Here is an 18,187-nt window from a genome sequence, read left to right on the forward strand (position 1 = left end):
AAATTGAAATCAATTTCACACTGCTTCACACAGACAATGTTTTAATTAAGAATGATGATATGAGAATAAAAGGCATGTTTGGTCATGAGATATACCATTTCTTGTTTCACAGCTGTCGCACACAGGCTAAAACCAACGTTTGCAATCGGTTCTGCTGGACATCGACAGGGTTTAAAAATGGTAGAAGGAAAAGAGAAGGAGGAGAGCACCTGCTCTCTCAGTCTGCCATACTTGCTCACCTGCTCTTCACAACTAAAAGCATTATTTATAACACTGGAGCAATAAATCTATAATCTATAGTGTTGTGCTTGTTATGCTTTATTTGGGGTAATTTCCTGTATAGATCAACAATGTTTGCCCTAAGCTGTGCATGCATGCCTATGCATGTTGCTTCCAAGCACAAGAAAAAATTAAGCAGAAGGCAGATTTACAATGAAGTGCGTCTGACATGTTTTCCTGTAAATAAGCATTTGGCTCTTGTGTTCAGGTTCATTCATTTCTATTTAATTGCATGCGTTGAAATAAATTAATAATTAATTGCATATTTAACTTTACATTATAGTCATTAGTATTTAACAACTGTCTTTTACAGCAAAACCCTCTATGTGCATGCAAAAAAAAACTTATTTGGGCAAGACAATAATAAACATTTTGTTCCAATTCATCCTCCGTGCACTCCAACTCCACTAGAGTTAAACATTTGATTCTTCCCGTTTTGGAATCCATTCGGGTGATCTCCGGGTCTGGCGCTACGACTTTTAGCATAGCTTAGCATAATTTATTGAATCTGATTAGACCATTAGCATCGCGCTAAAAATAACCAAAGAGTTTTATTCTGGTGTAATAATCAGTGACTTTGCTGATGTAACATGGCTGCATCAGGCGTAGTTATATTACGCATTGCCCGAAAATAGTCTCCTGCTATTGAAACCAACCAAGGGGACTATTTTTGGGCAGTGATATCACTACGCCTGCTGCAGCCATGTTACATCAGCAAAGTCACTGATTATTATGCCTGCTTGAGAGTATATTTCCTAGCCATATCTGACTAGAAAATCGCAACTTTTAATTTTCTTAGAACACGTAACTACAGAAGAGTCAAGTTTTAAATAGGAAAATTATCCAAAGTCTTTGGTTATTTTTTTAGCGTGATGCTAATGGTCTAATCAGATTTAATGGATTGTGCTACGCTATGCTAAAAGTGCTAGCGCCAGACCCGGAGATCATCTGAATGGATTCCAAAACGGTAAAAATCAATTATTTAACTCTAGGGGAGCTGGAAAATGAGCATATTTAAAAAAAAAAGTGGAATGTCCTTTTAAGACGACAAAAAAATCCATGTGCTGTTTAGCGAATTCTGTCAAACAAACCAGTATTTCTGAATAGCCTGGGGCCGGGATTAAGTGGATTTGAAGCAAAAGTATTTGATGAACATATAATACTTGCCAAGAGCATTCTGTTAATATCATTATCTCATTTTTGACGTTTAGCGGCTTTTGCATCTGAGGTCCTCATATGTAAGAACGTTAAAAAGCTGTAGATTTCTTGAATTTTAAACAGGCTCCATCTAAACATCCATTGACTTTTACAGTATGGAACAGTATATACACTGCAAGTAATACTTGAACATGAAATAAAATAAATAAAAATTATTGGTGGACAATATCTACACCTATAGAAAACAAAGAATTGCCATTTCTCCCCAACATCTCAAGTAAAACATGCTAGAATCGTCAAATATTTTATTTCCCAACAACACAATCAAACCAAGGTTATGGCCACATTGTGCCTACATACCAACCAGCCCACGGATCATTTAATAGCCCATCTCTATAATGCCAGTCAAGTCTGAGCTTTTAAAAGTTTTCGTTTCGCTTTTACGAAGGCAGTAACTCCTTGCTTTCATGACAGCAAATCGTTGCCTCAAGGCCACGAGCTGGGCTCAATAAAACAATGCTTGTGCTGGAAAGTAGAAGGTCAGCTAAGCTCTTATGGGACAGCCACTATTTATAGTCCAATCCTACATCTAAATGACGCCAAGCCAAAACCCGAAAAGAGCCTCAGAAATCACGTTCACTGGAATAAAGTGGCTCTCTCAGACCCCCATTTACACATCTGAGGCTGAGGTGCACATTCAAATGCAAAGCATCACCTTTTGCCTTCCTTTGAGGGGCCGGGAGAAAGCGAGAGGGTCCCAGCAGGGGCAATAGCCCTAGATTCATACCCATCCCACAGCTCCTCAATAAATGCTGAATAAGTGTAAAGAACTCACATCAAGCAAGAAACTTAGATGACTTGCTGAGCATGCAAAGAGAACCAGCCGGGCATTTTGGACCCGCATGCCACGATCCAAGCATTCCCGCGTTTACTAGACAGAATCATGATGAAACATGACATCGGGTTACAATGGAAGCAGACGAGTTCCACCGCAAGATAAAATTATGACGCTGTGATTTATTGGCAAGAGGTAATGTAACAAGGAGCAGCCTTTTATCGCACATTAAAGGGGAGACTATGAGCCTCTGGCTTCTTCCACGAATAGAAAGTACGGATGATAACAGTGTGAGGAATGAAATGCATTAGAGCAGTAAAGGGGAGATGTAGACGCCAGTCTCTAAATGATTCAGACTTGGAGAGACTCAAACACTTTTAAAATCTATACAGAGTAGAAAATGGTCAGGATGGTCAACTGACTGGTCAACTAGTATATCTAAGAAAAAAGTGCTGGTGTTTTGAACAGTATTCATTTAAATTCCTAAAATGTAAACTCTCTCTCTGAGATGATGCATTTTTATGTCAGCATATGCAGAACGATTTTTAATACTGGAAAAACCTTCTCTAATACCTACCATAAATTATAAAACGGTAATCAAAAGTGTGCCGGTATTAGACAGTCATGAAATGTAATTTATATAAAGGGGGGATCCTATCATATCTACATACACTGTTAGACTTAACTGTAATTTCTACAGTTACTTACTACAAAATGCCCAGTAAAATACCATCATTTTCTTTTCCAGATCATTACTGTAATATGCATTGCATTATGGGTATTAAAATTTAATTTACAGTGATTTACTGTATGTTTTGAATTTGCGGTAGACTGCTGTAAAACAACAGCAGTAGTGCTACTGTAGGTGAATAAAATAGTGTTATAAAAGCATATAAAATGGAAAAATAAAATATATCTATGAAATGAAATACATTTTATTTGTTACGCTTTTAGCATTGAGGCAAATTTCAGAATGTGAATTGTTTTTCAGCAGTGTAAATAATTTATTGAGAATTGTAGATAGAAACAAGAAAGGCATCATACTGTAAAAAACATGTACAGTTATGGTACTGTAATGGGGCAGTTACAATAACTCACTCGCAACAGTTACCGCATATATACAATAAAAAGTCTAACAGTGTACTAACAATTAAAAATGTACATAAAAGTGCTGTTTGTGCCCGACAGGGAACTTTAAAAACAATATTCCACACATAAGCTATGCCAACCATGCCAAAATGGGGAAAGCAAGTACAGAAAAGAAGTTTTTAGTTTTAGTAAAATACAAACATTTTTAGCACACAAAAAACTGAGAACGAGCTCACAAGACCACTGTTTTTAAAAAGATTGGGGCTTCATACGCAGATCTGTTATGCCCAGTGGAGCAAGCCCACCCTCATCTTTTACGATGTGAAATGTGAGCTCACGGTGAGCGCCTACACCTCCTGATTAATGACTGGGAATCTGATTACGTGCCAGTCCTGAACCACAGACACACTGGGTTCTTTTTCCAACCCGGACCCCCGCCCCCAGCGTCCACGTAAGCGTATACTTACACCCAGCGTTTGTTTGCCTTTCAATGAGGAAGACACGGGCTTAATCTCGCTGATTCATATTTCAAGCCCCAGGGGAAAGAGGAAGTAGAAAATGTCAAATAGTAAAAGCCTGCAACAAAAATAAGCTTGTGTCTTTTAAAAACACTGACAGCAACTCGTCTCGAGGAGGATTACAGCCAAAACAGCCTACGGACATCCACGGCTTAACAATGAAATGAGAAAAAAGTTATTTTTCTCTCGGTTCTCCTTTGCACTAATTCCACGCCTCCTCCTTTCCCCCTCTACCTTCTCGCTTTCTTCACTCCCTCCCTCTCTGTAAATTCGCAGTGAATGCAGCACAGACTCCCATCTGAGTGGCTGGCAGGCTTCCAGACTTCAGTAATGCACTAATGAGTATTTGGAGACTCCCTTCAGCATTGCCGACGCCATTTGGGACATGAAAAGGACAAAAAGAAGAAGGGTATAGAGGGGAAAGAGACGAGAGCCAATAACAATGGATGCCCTGCTAGACTGCAGTACTGTAAATTACTGTTACTTACAGTTAACTAAAGCTTTTACAGTATATATCCAACGCTATCTCAATACGTATTTTATCAAGTGGCTAATTCGTATTAATTCGTATGACCGCATTTGTACATTTTTGTATGATTTGCTTTTGCCCCTGTGACGTTAGGGTTAGGGGCAACGTTAGGAGTGGGGTTTCGTTATTGTTTTTTTAATGATAATTTTGTACAAATGCATACGAATTGGCCAAAATATTTCAGCATATGTACACATTAACAGACAGACACGTTCAACATCTGTGATGTTACATAACCAACTTGACACATACTAAAACACAATAAACAAAAAAAGACACGCAGCATACAAAATGTGACGTATTGTGTGCGTGTGTGTATTGAAATTGCACAAAGCTGTGCAACTACAGGCATCAAAGAAACACTTCTGTTACGTTTATCGATTTTAACAAAAAATTTCAAGACAGTTACTGGTGGAGAAGATGTTGAATAAACAAGTCATGAAAAACAAAACAGAATGAATCATACAAAGTCATGTGTATGAATCATAAATTACTCTCTCTTACTTTAACGCCTTTCAGACTCAGTTCTCTGGTTCCGTGTTTTGTTTTCAAGCGTTATTCCAGCTTGCGTATAAACAGTTTGCATCATATTTTCATTTGTTTATATTGTGCTATAGACAGTTTCAGCAGTAACAACATAAACAAACAGCTTTCGTGGAACAAACGCAACTTCCTTTTAGTACAGTGTTCCCACTATAAGTCAAATTCCATGACTTTTCATGACTTTACTGACTAAAAAGCTGAATTTCCATGACCTATTTGCGGGATGCTGTGAGCCTGGATAATGTATGTACACCTTGAGTTTATAAAAATGTAGCTTAAATGTGTGAAAAAAAGAATAAACAGTGCCAATAAACAGCTGTTTCATTTGTAGTCAGCGGAGACTTGGACCCGGAAATGGTATTCCTTACAGCACAAGTTAACAAGCAGATTACATTTTGATAAATGGAATCTAAAATTTAAAGCAACAAACAAAAGTCCCTGATATTCCCTGACTTGCATGTCTGGAAAAGACCTTTTAAAATTCCAGAAATTCCATGACCCATGGGAGCCCTGTAAGTAGGGCTGCGAAGATTTATCACAATTCATTTGAATAATGCAATGTCTGATATCGATTCTGAATCACTATGGCGATGTTATGCACAGCTCTTTCATGTAGTATGAAGTCCGTATCAATCTAAAATCACTTTATTTTGAGTTTTCAGTCGTTTATAAGTTTGAGTCTTTATAACATGCATTTGAAAAAGCAACACTCGTCAAACATAATCATTATAAATATTCTTTATTATACACATATGCTTATAAGAGATATGTTGGTATTGTGGAGCTGCGTGTGTAAATGGTACTTTTTTGCGGCGCATATTGACTTTCTGAAAGAGAGCGCCCTCTGGCTTTTGGATGTTGCGGCATTTCCCCGTGAATTATTGAGAAGCATAGCGAACGGATTCACACACTGTAAAATGTAATAGCTGAGCTTACTAAAAAGATTAAGTAAACTTAACTTATTTAATTAAGTTTGTTAACCTTACTTAGTTTAACTAAGTAATCCCAACTTTTTTCTATGCAAACTCAAGTCAACTTGATTAAACTTAACAGATTAATTTAGTTCAACTTAAAATTTCAAGTATTTTCAAAAAGGATGACTGCACAGTAGGTGGCAGTAATGCTCCCAAGGAGTAAGTGGTGGCTTAACTGAGTGGTTAACTGAAGAAGACGACAACAGCACATGGTCGGATAAGAGCATGAGGAGGTAAGTTTGTGCTTATATATCATTTTTATTTTTTAATTGCTACGTTTTTATCGCAATATTACAATCACAGTTTGTAAACAGTAATATTTTGTCTGTAATAATAAAACTGATGCATGCTATTTGATCACAATTAGCAATCCAACAACTGCTAATCATGTATGTTTAAAGATAAACATTTTCGTTCAACAGACATAAGTAACTAATATGCAGAGGTAGATTGAGTAAAAATGTAATTATATAAAAAGTTAGTTAAAGTTAAGCCTTATAGTAATAACTGCTTGAGTAAAAGTATGCAATGGAAAAACTGCTTAAGTAGTGAGTTTAAAATTTGTGTTGGTGTGATTTATAATAATAAACTACATGAAAATGCTTAGAACTGCTTATAAAAGGTAAAATAGCACATTTAAAGTAGGTGCTTTCAAAATTGTTACTCAAGTCAATGTAATGCAGTAAGCATGTTTCTACCCACCTCTGGAGAAAAAACATTAATAACTTCATACCTTAAAATGCCAAGTTATGTTAAATAAGAGATGTGCTGTATAAAAAGTTTTAAGTTTATAGAGTGAATACTAAAAATGTTGTTTTTACAATTGCTTTTTAGTATCTATCAATCAATATACTATGTTAATTGTATATTATTATTATTTAGCAGGAGCTTGTTTCTTTGAAGAGAGCGCATACCCTTCATGGAAAGTCAGGTAATTAACACACATTTTATTTAGGGCATGTAAAAACTTTTTAAATCTTGATATGTTGTTCTTTTGTTATCCTTCTTTCATATAGTAACGTTACTGTGGAGTACAACCAAGTCGCAAGCAAAAACCTCAAGCAAGAATTGTTCTCATCCCTTGCTAAACATTGTTTTTGAAAATTTTGAATGAAAGAGAAGTTTAAAAGGTCTCTTGAGTATCTAATAGTAAGTATTTTTGTTTGTTTGTTTTAAATAGTTTAAGTCCATTTGCTAACTTTTAAGTAATCTGTTCTCACTGTTGATCTCAATGTTTTATGTATTATTCGTCAGAACATCACTGATGACAGTGCTCGGTGGACGGTAGTTCTCTGTGGTCTTGCTATCCTTCTTGCAGAAGACACTACAGACTTCCTGAAAACAAACATGGTTAGTATTCTTCTCGTTTAATCAATATGAGATGTCCTAATTTTTGTGTTAGCATTTAATTAGCATTATTAAAGAAATAATGTGTAAATAGAAGATAATTAAAGGCACCAAGGCACATCCTTTTGTCCCACAATTCTATGCGTGAGCATGCTCAGGATTGGTCGAGCCTGGTTGAGTTCGATAAAATAAAATGGTGGGCAAGAAAGCAACTGAGCACACATTTAGTGTAAATAAAGTAATATTTTCACTTTTGGTTGCATTTCTAGCGAGAAATTTGTATTGTAGTTTTGAACTCTTTCCCCGCCATTGAGTTATTCCGTCAATTAAGAGAATTAATAACTTCTGATAAATGCTGTGAATAAATTAAAACATAATTTATTTGCCAGGTAAAGGTTTTATGCCAATTACATAACCAATTCAAAAATTATAAAGAAATCAAAACATCAAATATTCAAAGATCAGTCTGAGATGTATACCTGACAGTAGCGAAATACATCAACATGACACTATGGGTTTTGGTTTATCGCATTATGAGTGAACAAAGCTTAATACAGGTGTTAAAGGAATAGTCTACTCATTTTCAATGTTGAAATATGTTGTTGCCTTGGCTGGGAATTGTTGGTGCATCCCTCTGTCGTCTGTGTGCGTGCGCGTGGGCGCTGGAGCGCGCTGCGACGCTTCGATGGCGTTTGGCTTGGCCCCATTCATTCAGTGGTGCCATTTGGAGATGGAGTTGGAGGTGACCAGACACATCAACGTTTTTCCTGTTTGGGACGAGTGGTTGTGCGAGCAAGTTTGGTGGTACAAAATAAAGCGTAGCGCTTTTCTAAGCGGATTTAAAAGAGGAACTATATTGTATGGCGTAATACCACTTTTGGGAGTACTTCGACTCGCCTGAAAAGTCCGCTCCCCTTCTCACTCTTATAATGGGAGAGGGAGGGTGTTACTGCGCCGAGTCGAAGTACTCCCGTCTTAAATAGGAAAAATGTTGATGTGTTTGGTCACTTCTAACTTTATCTCTAAATGGTACCATTGAATGAATGGGGCTAAGCTAAATGCTATCGAAGCGTCGCAGCGCGCCCCAGCACCCACGCGCACGCACACAGACGACAGAGGGATGCACCAACCACTCCCAGCCAAGGTAACAACACACTTCAACATTGAAAATGAGTAGACCATTCCTTCAACAGTGTGCAAACCGTTTTGAGCTGTCCACTTTCGACTACATTCAGATGTATTCAAAACAGATTAGAACCGCTTAAACACACTGTAACCCGTATGCTGGAAATAAATTTGACAGGTACAGTTTAATAATACACAAAATTAAATCAAATGTCTTTTAATAACATATGATGTTATAGTTACAAATGATTAAACCAAATAGTGTGTTTGTGACATTTGAACGTCTTGTCTTAAAACTGAAAATAAACAGGTTTTCCTGTATTTGTTAAAAATAAGCTAATAAAATAGTTCAAATATATATTTAATGTTGCTTACCTTATGAGTAAAATAGCCACATAATAAGTGGGATAATGCACAGACAGCAGGTTGTTATCATGAAATAAGCCCCTTCAGTTTGATACAAGACCCTCTGCTTGACACAGAGTCCTGATCACACTGTTGGGGATTATTTCTGGAAAAACAACCTGCTGCCTATACAATATACCTTACTTATAGAAGAGTTTTCTAACAAGATATTTTTAATTAAATATGTTCCAAGGATGTTTTTGCACCACCAGGAAAGAAGCTTCTGCTGAAAGGTCCCAATTATTATTGGCAATTCCAACCGAAGCACTGTTACAAATTTAAGTGTCACTTCAAAAACTAGTAACATCACCTTGAACAGTTTACATTTTTAAATGACACATCCACTTTGCATTTGTATTATGAGAATGTATATTAATATTGCGTTTCTATCTTATTAGGACTGTGATGGTGACCCACCTCAACTATCAATAGGAATTCTCAGTCTGGTGCCGGAGGACAGGCATTTCTCCACATGGTTTACAGCAATTATTTGGTAGGGTGTCACAGCCATGGATGGACTTGAGAAAGTATCACATGCCATGTGTTTAGTTTTTGGACTGATCGTTGTTTTAAATATGGAGTACCTCTTCACAGTTTATTTTGAGTTGATTCACAGGGTTTTTCTTTCCCTGGGGCACAAATCACTAAAGTCAAAACTGCCATCACTACAAAACATACTAATGTGAAGTAGTGTGTTTTGTGTGAAACAAGTCTGTGTTACTGTAGATCTGTTGCATTTTGGGGTTTTTATTTTTCGTCAACCTGGATACAAGTTCCAGAAAAACTCAACTTTAATTGCTGCAAAACTTTGATGTTTTAGTTAAGCTGTATTTTGCGTGTTTCTGATGGCAGAAACAAGATTGTTACTGTAGGTCTGTTGATGCAATTTGTGATTTTTTTATCAGTCACATGACAACCTGGATACAAAACCAAAACTGCAGTCACTAAAAAAAAAGTAGTTTTGAATTTGTTTGTCAAGGTGTGTTCATTGTGTTTGTAATAACAGAAACAAGACTGTCTTAGGTCTATTGTTGCATTTTGGGTATCCAGATTGATGGGTGACTGAACACAAACCCCTTTCTTTCTTGTGTGTGTGTGTGCGCGTGCGTGTGACAAAAATGTTTTACTTTGTACACTGTTAACATGTTTAAAATAAACGTTTTAACCTCATTTTGTTGCTTTTTGGCTTTACTCATTTTTGTTAGTTCAGCTTACTTACAAATATAAGGCAATCAGTTTCCTTATATTTACAAGTAAAGTGAACAATAAAAAGAAGTTATCTCAACTAATGATTTTAAGTAAAGAGTACTTAACTTTACTTGATTAATAAGTTTAGTCTACTTGTACTGTTAAGTTTTGACAACTTAAAATCAATACTCTACCTTACTTGATGAATAAGTTCAGGCTACAAATAATATAAAGTTTTGCCAACTTAAAAGCAATACACTAACTTACTTAAAATTATGAGGCAATCAGTTTCCTCACTTTTTTAAGTAAACTCAACTTATTACATTTTACAGTGCACGATTTATTGTCCCAGCCCTATTTTTAGAGTAGTTTATTTCTGATGACAAGCAAAATAACCAACAAGTAGATTACCTTAGTTCAAATGATCCGTCTCCTTTGGTTAAGAAACCAAAACATTTGTTATTTTCGATGCAGTATTTGTTCCAGAGTTAAAGACGGTTAAGGAGATTTCATCGAATGTACACGTCTTGCCGCCTTTACACATCTGGCCAGAAGTTTACTTCCGGTCTGTGCTTGTTTATTGGTCTGGCTAGTAGTAGTGAATAAACTGATCTCTGGGACAAATACTTTGTGGAAAATAAAATTGTTTAAATTTCCAAAAGCCAAGAGGAGTCGGTAAGCATGGACCACTGCTGTGCGAATTTGTCAGCCAGGCAAGAATACAATAATCTGTAGCTAACATTGTATACATTAATTTTACACAGCAAAGTTAGCTCAGTTTAATGGTTGATACGCTTTAGCTAAGATTTGAATGAAGGCAATTTACTTTTAATATATTTTGCTCGTTATCAAAAATAATCTAATAGAAAGACTCTGGAAAGAATCTAGAAAGTTGTTATCGATTCCATGCGGAAGTCTACCAGAAGTTACGTATGGGCCACGAAAGCCGTTTGTTTATGTTGTTGCCCTTGAAACCATCTCTAACACCATTACAGTGAACCTTGTGCTCATGTTAGGGAAATTTTACACAGTATGTAAACACTGTTTGCAATGCAGCACACGCAAAACCATAATAACCCCTGTTACCACTTTAGTGAAGAAAAACATGCTCGAACTCTGAATTAAACGACTACTGTAAAATTGAATTTACTACTAAAAGCAAATTAAAATAACAAACAAATAATATTTATTTCTCCATAAACGTATAACCATTAATAAAACTCAACCCAAATAAACGTGATCGATTAAATAAGAGCCTAAAGCACTTTCCCCAATGCACACGGACAGCTGGACGAGACGGGAAGCAGACAGGCTTGGTGAACTGCAGTGTTGGGATGTGCCGGCTTCTGATGAAGGGGTCTGGAGAGGGGGAGAGTTGAGACGTCCGGCCCTAAGCCCCTCAGACGCCAACCTGTTCTGGATGAGGTGTTTGAGCACTGAAGCTGTTAGCACAGAAGAGACCACAGATATACCTGCACACCCACAGCCTTCAACAACTCTTCCATAAAAAATTTATTTCAAAAACCGCAGTGGTTTTCTCTCTATATGTGAACATCGAGAATCATCGCGTGAAAATGAAGGCAGATCGAGAAATGAGATTCCGATAAATTAGCCGTCAGAGATCCATGTCCATCATCCCTCAGATGAACACAATTTGAGCTATTTTAGAAAATGTCCTGGGTAGGGTTGCACCAGTCGTTCGTAAGTTCTTACTTAAACTGGGACGTAAAGTCCAAACTAGAGGCTTAGTAACTATAACTACTAGCTAGTTTATAACTAACTCTTTACTTTATTCGGTTGCACCATTTGTTCTTAAGGCAGAACGTAGCTAGTAGGTCGTAAGCTCTCCGTAAAGTAATGCGTTGTCGCATAGATTGACGTCTATTTTTCTTAACGCAATCACAAGCCTTATAATGGGTAAACAGGAAATAGTCTGAACAGAACGTAATTTCAAACTCATTCTTGACTCACCTAAACTGAAAGTTAAAAAAGACGTTAAAGCAAACGTTATCGAACTGAAAACATTACACTTTTAATTGAAAATCTCTATCCCACACATGGAGGAGAAAATAAACTGGAAGAAATTATTTTATTTGATGGATACACAGAAAATGAATCAGTTCTTGAAAACTCGTTGACGAACTTGCGGCTCTTCATAATTTATACGAGCTCATCGATGTAATATAATCTGGCTGACATCTTATTCCAATCGTTATTCATAGACAGAGGCTTCCGTAAATATATAGTTACAACGTATTGTTACGTTTAAACTAAGTTTAATGGTGCAACGCAAAAACATTTAGTAGTGCGTAAGTTGTAACTTAGTGCCCATTTACATCGTGACTAAGCTACGCTGTAACTTAAAGGAACAGTATGTAGGATTGTGGCCAAAACTGGTATTGCAATCACAAAACTTGTGGCTAAAACTGGTACTGCAATCACACAACTGGTGGCCAATACACAAAATGACAACATAAACATCAGTTGAGGGCTGCAACTCCACTTTTTAAATGACAATATCCTGGCCAGACCACTGTTGTCAGTGATATAAGTATTTGAAATGAAAATGATTTCTTAATGTCTAGTGACATATCAGGGCCATTTTATGATTAAATGATATACATTTCTTACATACTGTTCCTTTAAGGGCGATTTATAGTCGTGCGTAGTTTCTACGCCGTAGCTATCCGTAGCCTGTGCGTAGCTCTGTGTAGCCTGACGCGCACCTCGCAAAATTTTTAACAACGTGTCAGTTCTACGCGGACCGCAAGCGCTGTGATTGGTCCACCAGAACCCCTTCCGTCAGGTAAAAAAAACTGCTTCATAGGTATTTCCGTTTGTGACGGTGAAAACAAAGATGAGCCAAGTTGAGGAGTGATTTAACTCAAACTGCAACAAAAGTTGCTGTTTATTTACTTCCATCATTGCTGGTCTTTTCAAATTATACACAACAAGTTGCTGTTTCTTCTTCTTTTGTGGGTTAACTTGCCGGGTTTCTTCTTCTCTGACGGTTGTGCTGCTACTGTGGTTAAACGCGTGGATACTGCCCACCAGCGGTCGCGCGTGTGTTTGCACGTCGACGACGCAAAAGTATAAATGAAAACCGACGCGAAACCTACGCCGTCGCTGCTACGCCGTAGGACCTACGCACGATGATAACAAGCCCTTTACGCACAGCTGGTGCAACCGGCCCCTGACTCTTTCAAGTAGTCACTACGCATCATATGTAAAGTCCTACGCTTGAACACTCTGGTGAATATGCATTAGCCGGTACTGGAAGCTAGTGAATATTTGGGATATTTTTCTTACAAAATTGCATCAATCACCCTCAGAAGGCCTTTATTAACCCCCTGGAGCCAGATGGATGCACTTTTATGGGCTTGTAAGTCATACCCCCCGTTTTCAACAGTTATAAACCTTGGAATCTGACTGGACCCCAACCCCTTTTTATTACACAGAGAAGATCTTCAATCTTCAACATCATCTCCGTTTTGGGTATCATAGAAAAGTGTTGAGTTTAAACCATGAAAAAAAACTGCACCCTTTGGGTAAACTATTCCTTTTACTGTACATGAGAACCTAGGTTAAGTCAAGCCTAAGTCAAAAAGTTTAAGACCACTGGATGTACACAAAGCTAAATATAGCACGAAGGGATTTTGCACCTCTAACTATCGCCCGATTGTTAAAGCACCAAGGCTGGAATTAACCATGCAGATCAGAGCACCGCTCAAGCAGATGGTGTCTCCGTCTCCATCCATCACACCCTATTAGAAGACCCAGATTAGCAACCGCCAGACTTGTTTACCCATCACCAACGAACAGGAAGTCCAAGATTATCCTTACAAAGGATCAGGAGGTTTGCGAATCCAGCGTAGGGGAATTAAAACTCGCTGAACGTGCAGAAACAGAGGTTTTTGCCGTCACTATGGGAACCTTAAGAAGTCTCTACTTCGTGAAAAGGATGACAAGCAGTCATTAAACATAAAGAGAGAGAAAGAGACAGTCATTAAAGACACTACTGTACACCCTCAAGCTAATGAACAAGGTGAAGGACCTTGATATATGAGTATCGCCACATTCCAAAGACGACACAGGGTTGGTTGTGGCGATAGACGCAGAAGACACATGACCAGAAACGGGTCAAACCAGAAAAGGCTGTGTAAAACAATATCATATAGTCACAATAATGACAAAAGGCCAAAGAGATGAATCGCTTCATTGCTTTTCTCATTTATGTAAGCTTTGGATAAAAGCGTCTGCTCATGCCTAAATGTAAATTCAGTTTCACTTTTGTTTTCTGGATAAAGATGCAGCCGGATCTGTGAATAGAGGAGACTTATGAAGTCAGTGTCCAAAAACAACATAAATCACAAGAAGGACCTGACAGCACCAACCTATTTTTGTCACCAGCAAAGGCTGAGGGCTGAACTTGCATCTCATTGAAATATAAATGCAACGCAAATGCTTTCTAGTTCGACTGTTAGAAATTATTAATGGATTTGGCTAGAGGTCAAAGGTTAAGATGATGCTGAACGTGTTAACAGTCATCTTCCCCTGAAATAAAGTAAGTTTATGTTTAAGGAGAACTGCAACAAACCAAGAAAAGCAAGAGTTTGAAATGTTCTGCAACAATAATCCTCCTCCAAAAAAAAGAAAAGAAAAAGACAATCCATATTTACACGCAGCGCACGTTTCAACACTCGCCTTTTGTGCGCCCAGAACTACACAGCAAGTGTTATGCGGGCTTCCCGTCAACACCAAAACAAGATCAGGGAGGTTTAACAGGCCACCGGGTTTGTCTACTCTTCATTTTTTCCACTAGCTTTGCTCGGTCAAGTTTGCCATGTGACTGTGACAGAGAGCAGCATGAAAGGCTTCAGAATTGAGCCTCTGACCACAGAGAAGGCCGTGCCAGGATTTTGAAATACCCCTCTACAAATACACCTCCCATCCAGAGTGCTCTGGTTTACGCGTGCATCTCACCACACAGACATGTAGGCGCTGTTGGCAAGAGACCGAATCCCCCCCTTCACTGGAGTGGATACAAGAGACTCAGGCAAGCTTTCCTAATGCAACACAGCTCTCAACTGTGTGGAGTAAAGTCTGTCGGTCAAGTGCAGGCGTATTTACACATGTCAACATTAGCGAAATGCGACAGGAGAGGTTTGAAGTTTGTGTATATGAGCGCAAAAGGTTGCAGGATCAATTCTCAGGGAACACACATACTGATAAAAAAGTTACACTCTATATCGCTTTGGATAAAATGACCTGCCAAATGCATGAATGTAAAGGAAGGGATGAAAATGTTTTTCTTTTCTTTTCAGAAGCACTGGGGACCCAATTATAGCACTTAAAACAATGTCAGATGTTAAAAAAGTCAGATTTTCTTGATATGTCCCCTACACTGTAAAAAAAAATAATATGCTGGATTTACTTAAAAATATAGTGCATAATTTTTGCATCCACTTTTTTTTATAAGTTTTACTTGAAATTTTAAGCAGTTGCATAAAGTGCTTAAAATTTCATGTAATACTTGCTAAAAAAATAAATGCAAAAATAATGCACTACATTTAGTAAAATCCAGCCTTTATTTTTTCAGTGTATAAAAGTCTTTCTTTCCGCTGTACACTGACCATTCATCAATGCTATAAAAATTCATCAACGCAGCATCTGTTATTTTATAATAAGATCTCCATGTTTTGAAGTAGATACTAAAAGACAGGTGGGGGAAAGACAAACACAGTGATGGATAGAAAAGAGATTGCATTTTAATGTGTGCTAGCCTCTGCGTGTGTTAAAGTGGAAAAATAATGAATGCCGGTACTCACTGTAATATTGGCGCTGCCAAATTTGACTTGCTGTTAATAAAAACTTAAAATTTCCATTAAACCAGTTTTATTATTTTATGTGAGATTTCAATTTTTTCAAAATAAGAGTAGCACATGTAGCCATGTTTAATACACAACTCTTTTTGATATTAATTTCTTAGTTTGCCTATGTAAGAAAAAAAGGCTGATTAATGTTAATAAATAATTGATTATTTATTTTAAAGTGCATATATCATGAATATCTGACTTATGCCATGTTTAAAGGCGGAGTCCACGATGTTTGAAAAACGCTTTGGAAAAGGAGACGGGCCGACTACCAAAACACACTTATAGCCAATCAGCAGTAAGGAGCGTGTCTGTTGCCTGGGTTGCGTATGTGTGGGGCGGGTCTATCAACAGAAGGTCCAGATTCTATTGTGGGTAGGGGCGTGTTTGTTTAGGTGATTTCAAATATCAACATTGGCTTTCAAACATCGTGGACTCCGCCTTTAAGTGTTATAATTGGGTCCCAAGTGTTGGTATAAACCTAGAAAATGTGAAAAAGATCAACCCAGTAACTTAGTTTTGGTATACCATTCTCTGCAAGCATGTGAAAAAATAGGTCATTGAAATTTGGCTCCCCCTATGATGTCAGAAGGGGATAATACCACCCCTAATCTGCACTATCCATCCACGATACTGACATTTAGTGTAGAGGTCAGCTCTTTTGCATTGAAAAGGCATTGCTCACACTTACAAAGTGTCAAATTTAACATGCTATAATAAATTATCTATATGGTATTTTGAGCTAAAACTTCACATACAGATTTATTTGACATCTTAAAAAAGTCTTGTGAAATGTCCCCTTTAAAATATTAATGGTGAAGTTATTGAGGAGGCCACAATATTTTTCTGTGGTATCCTTGTTTAACACAATTTTGTTTTCCTTAATCGTGCTCCTGTAGCTCAACTCAACTGTTAAAGTATTGTGTCAGCATCTCAAAAGTTATGGGTTTGTACCCCGGGAACAGACATTCAGATAAAATTGTATACCTTGTAAAGTCACTTTGGTTAAAAGCACTTTGCCAAATGCATAAATATAAATGTAAAGAGTCTGAAAGAAAAACTCTACTGAAAATAATAAAATACTCTACTGAAAAGCAAATCCATAAGATAAGTTAATATACCACAGGCCTGCTGAATGCTTTGTTCTGATTGGTTAAGATGTTCCATGGGTGTTTTTCAGTAAAACACACACCTAACCTGTCAAATGTCTTAAAATAACCTCCAGAGTAGTGATAGACCGATATATCGGCCGGCCGATATATCGGGCCGATATTTGCGAGTTTTATGTGTATCGGCCGATACATGGCTGCCGTGTTTGCCGATTTTTCCGGCATAATTTACAGACAGAGTGCCTGAACCCGCAAGCGATTGCAGGTCATGTGACTAAAAACAACCAACCTTTTCACGACAACACTGAAAGCTCGGCTTAACAGCTGATCATAGCTGAACAAAGTGTTTTTTTTTCATCTCTATGGGGCGGTTTCCTGGACAGGGATTAGACTAGTCCTAGACTACAATAAATGTAAGAACTGTGCGAACTAATAACATCTCTTTTTAACAACATGCCATTTTTTACATAATTTTTATGATGTAAATTGAGTGAGCAAAACCAGTATCGGCTCCAAATATCGGCTCAAGAAAATCGGCAGCCTGTATCGGTCATCGGCTAAGGCCGATGAAACAAAAATCGGTATCGGCATCGGCACTGAAAAATCCATATCGGTCGATCCCTACTCCAGAGCAATGTTTGTGGTAACTGTGGAATAAGTGTAATAATTTACTCCGGTCCTTTGAATTATTTGAAATTATACCACAGGCCTGTTGAATGCTGTATTCTGATTGGCTTAGAAATGTTCCATGGGTGTTGATTATTTTTCTGTAAACCGCACACCTAACCTATCAAATGTCTTAAAAACAGGCACCAGAGCAATGTTTGCGGAATAATTGACTCTGGTCCTTTGAATTATTTGAAAATAATGCACGCCCGCAGTGTAACGGCATTCCACTTTGCGTCATGTCGCATTACCACTTTTGGTGTGCATTATTTTTAAATTACTCAACGGACCGTCGTCAATTATTCCTTCCATATTTAGTTGGCATCCCTAACATATTTGCTTGTGGTAAACACAAAAGTACCAAAGGCACTGGGCTGCTACAATGTTTATGAATCAGAAAATACTCAGATTTTTATTAACAGGTTATAACCATCTCAGAAATCAGCCAACAACATATAAATTTGTACAATCTCAAAAAAAAAGGGACAAAAGCTGTCACTGGAGTGGTGTTACCCTTTCAAAGGTGCAGTGTGTAAATTTTAGCGCCAT

The 18,187-nt window shown here is 37.6% G+C and overlaps 1 protein-coding gene and 2 long non-coding RNA genes across 3 annotated transcripts in view; 2 read left to right on the forward strand and 1 right to left on the reverse strand.

Moving 5' to 3' along the window:
* bmpr2b (bone morphogenetic protein receptor, type II b (serine/threonine kinase)) overlaps positions 1-18,187 on the reverse strand; it is a 97,946-nt gene that overhangs the window by 63,833 nt on the left and 15,926 nt on the right. The window lies entirely within an intron of this gene.
* LOC141350250 (uncharacterized) lies at positions 5,860-7,046 on the forward strand. Its single transcript, XR_012358299.1, has 3 exons — positions 5,860-6,158; positions 6,808-6,856; positions 6,942-7,046. It is a non-coding gene; the product is annotated as an uncharacterized lncRNA (long non-coding RNA).
* On the forward strand, positions 7,036-9,972 carry LOC141350251 (uncharacterized). Its single transcript, XR_012358300.1, has 3 exons — positions 7,036-7,074; positions 7,180-7,275; positions 9,201-9,972. It is a non-coding gene; the product is annotated as an uncharacterized lncRNA (long non-coding RNA).

This window comes from Misgurnus anguillicaudatus, chromosome 17 (genome assembly GCF_027580225.2).
Source record: "Misgurnus anguillicaudatus chromosome 17, ASM2758022v2, whole genome shotgun sequence".
Classification (NCBI taxonomy): domain Eukaryota; kingdom Metazoa; phylum Chordata; class Actinopteri; order Cypriniformes; family Cobitidae; genus Misgurnus; species Misgurnus anguillicaudatus.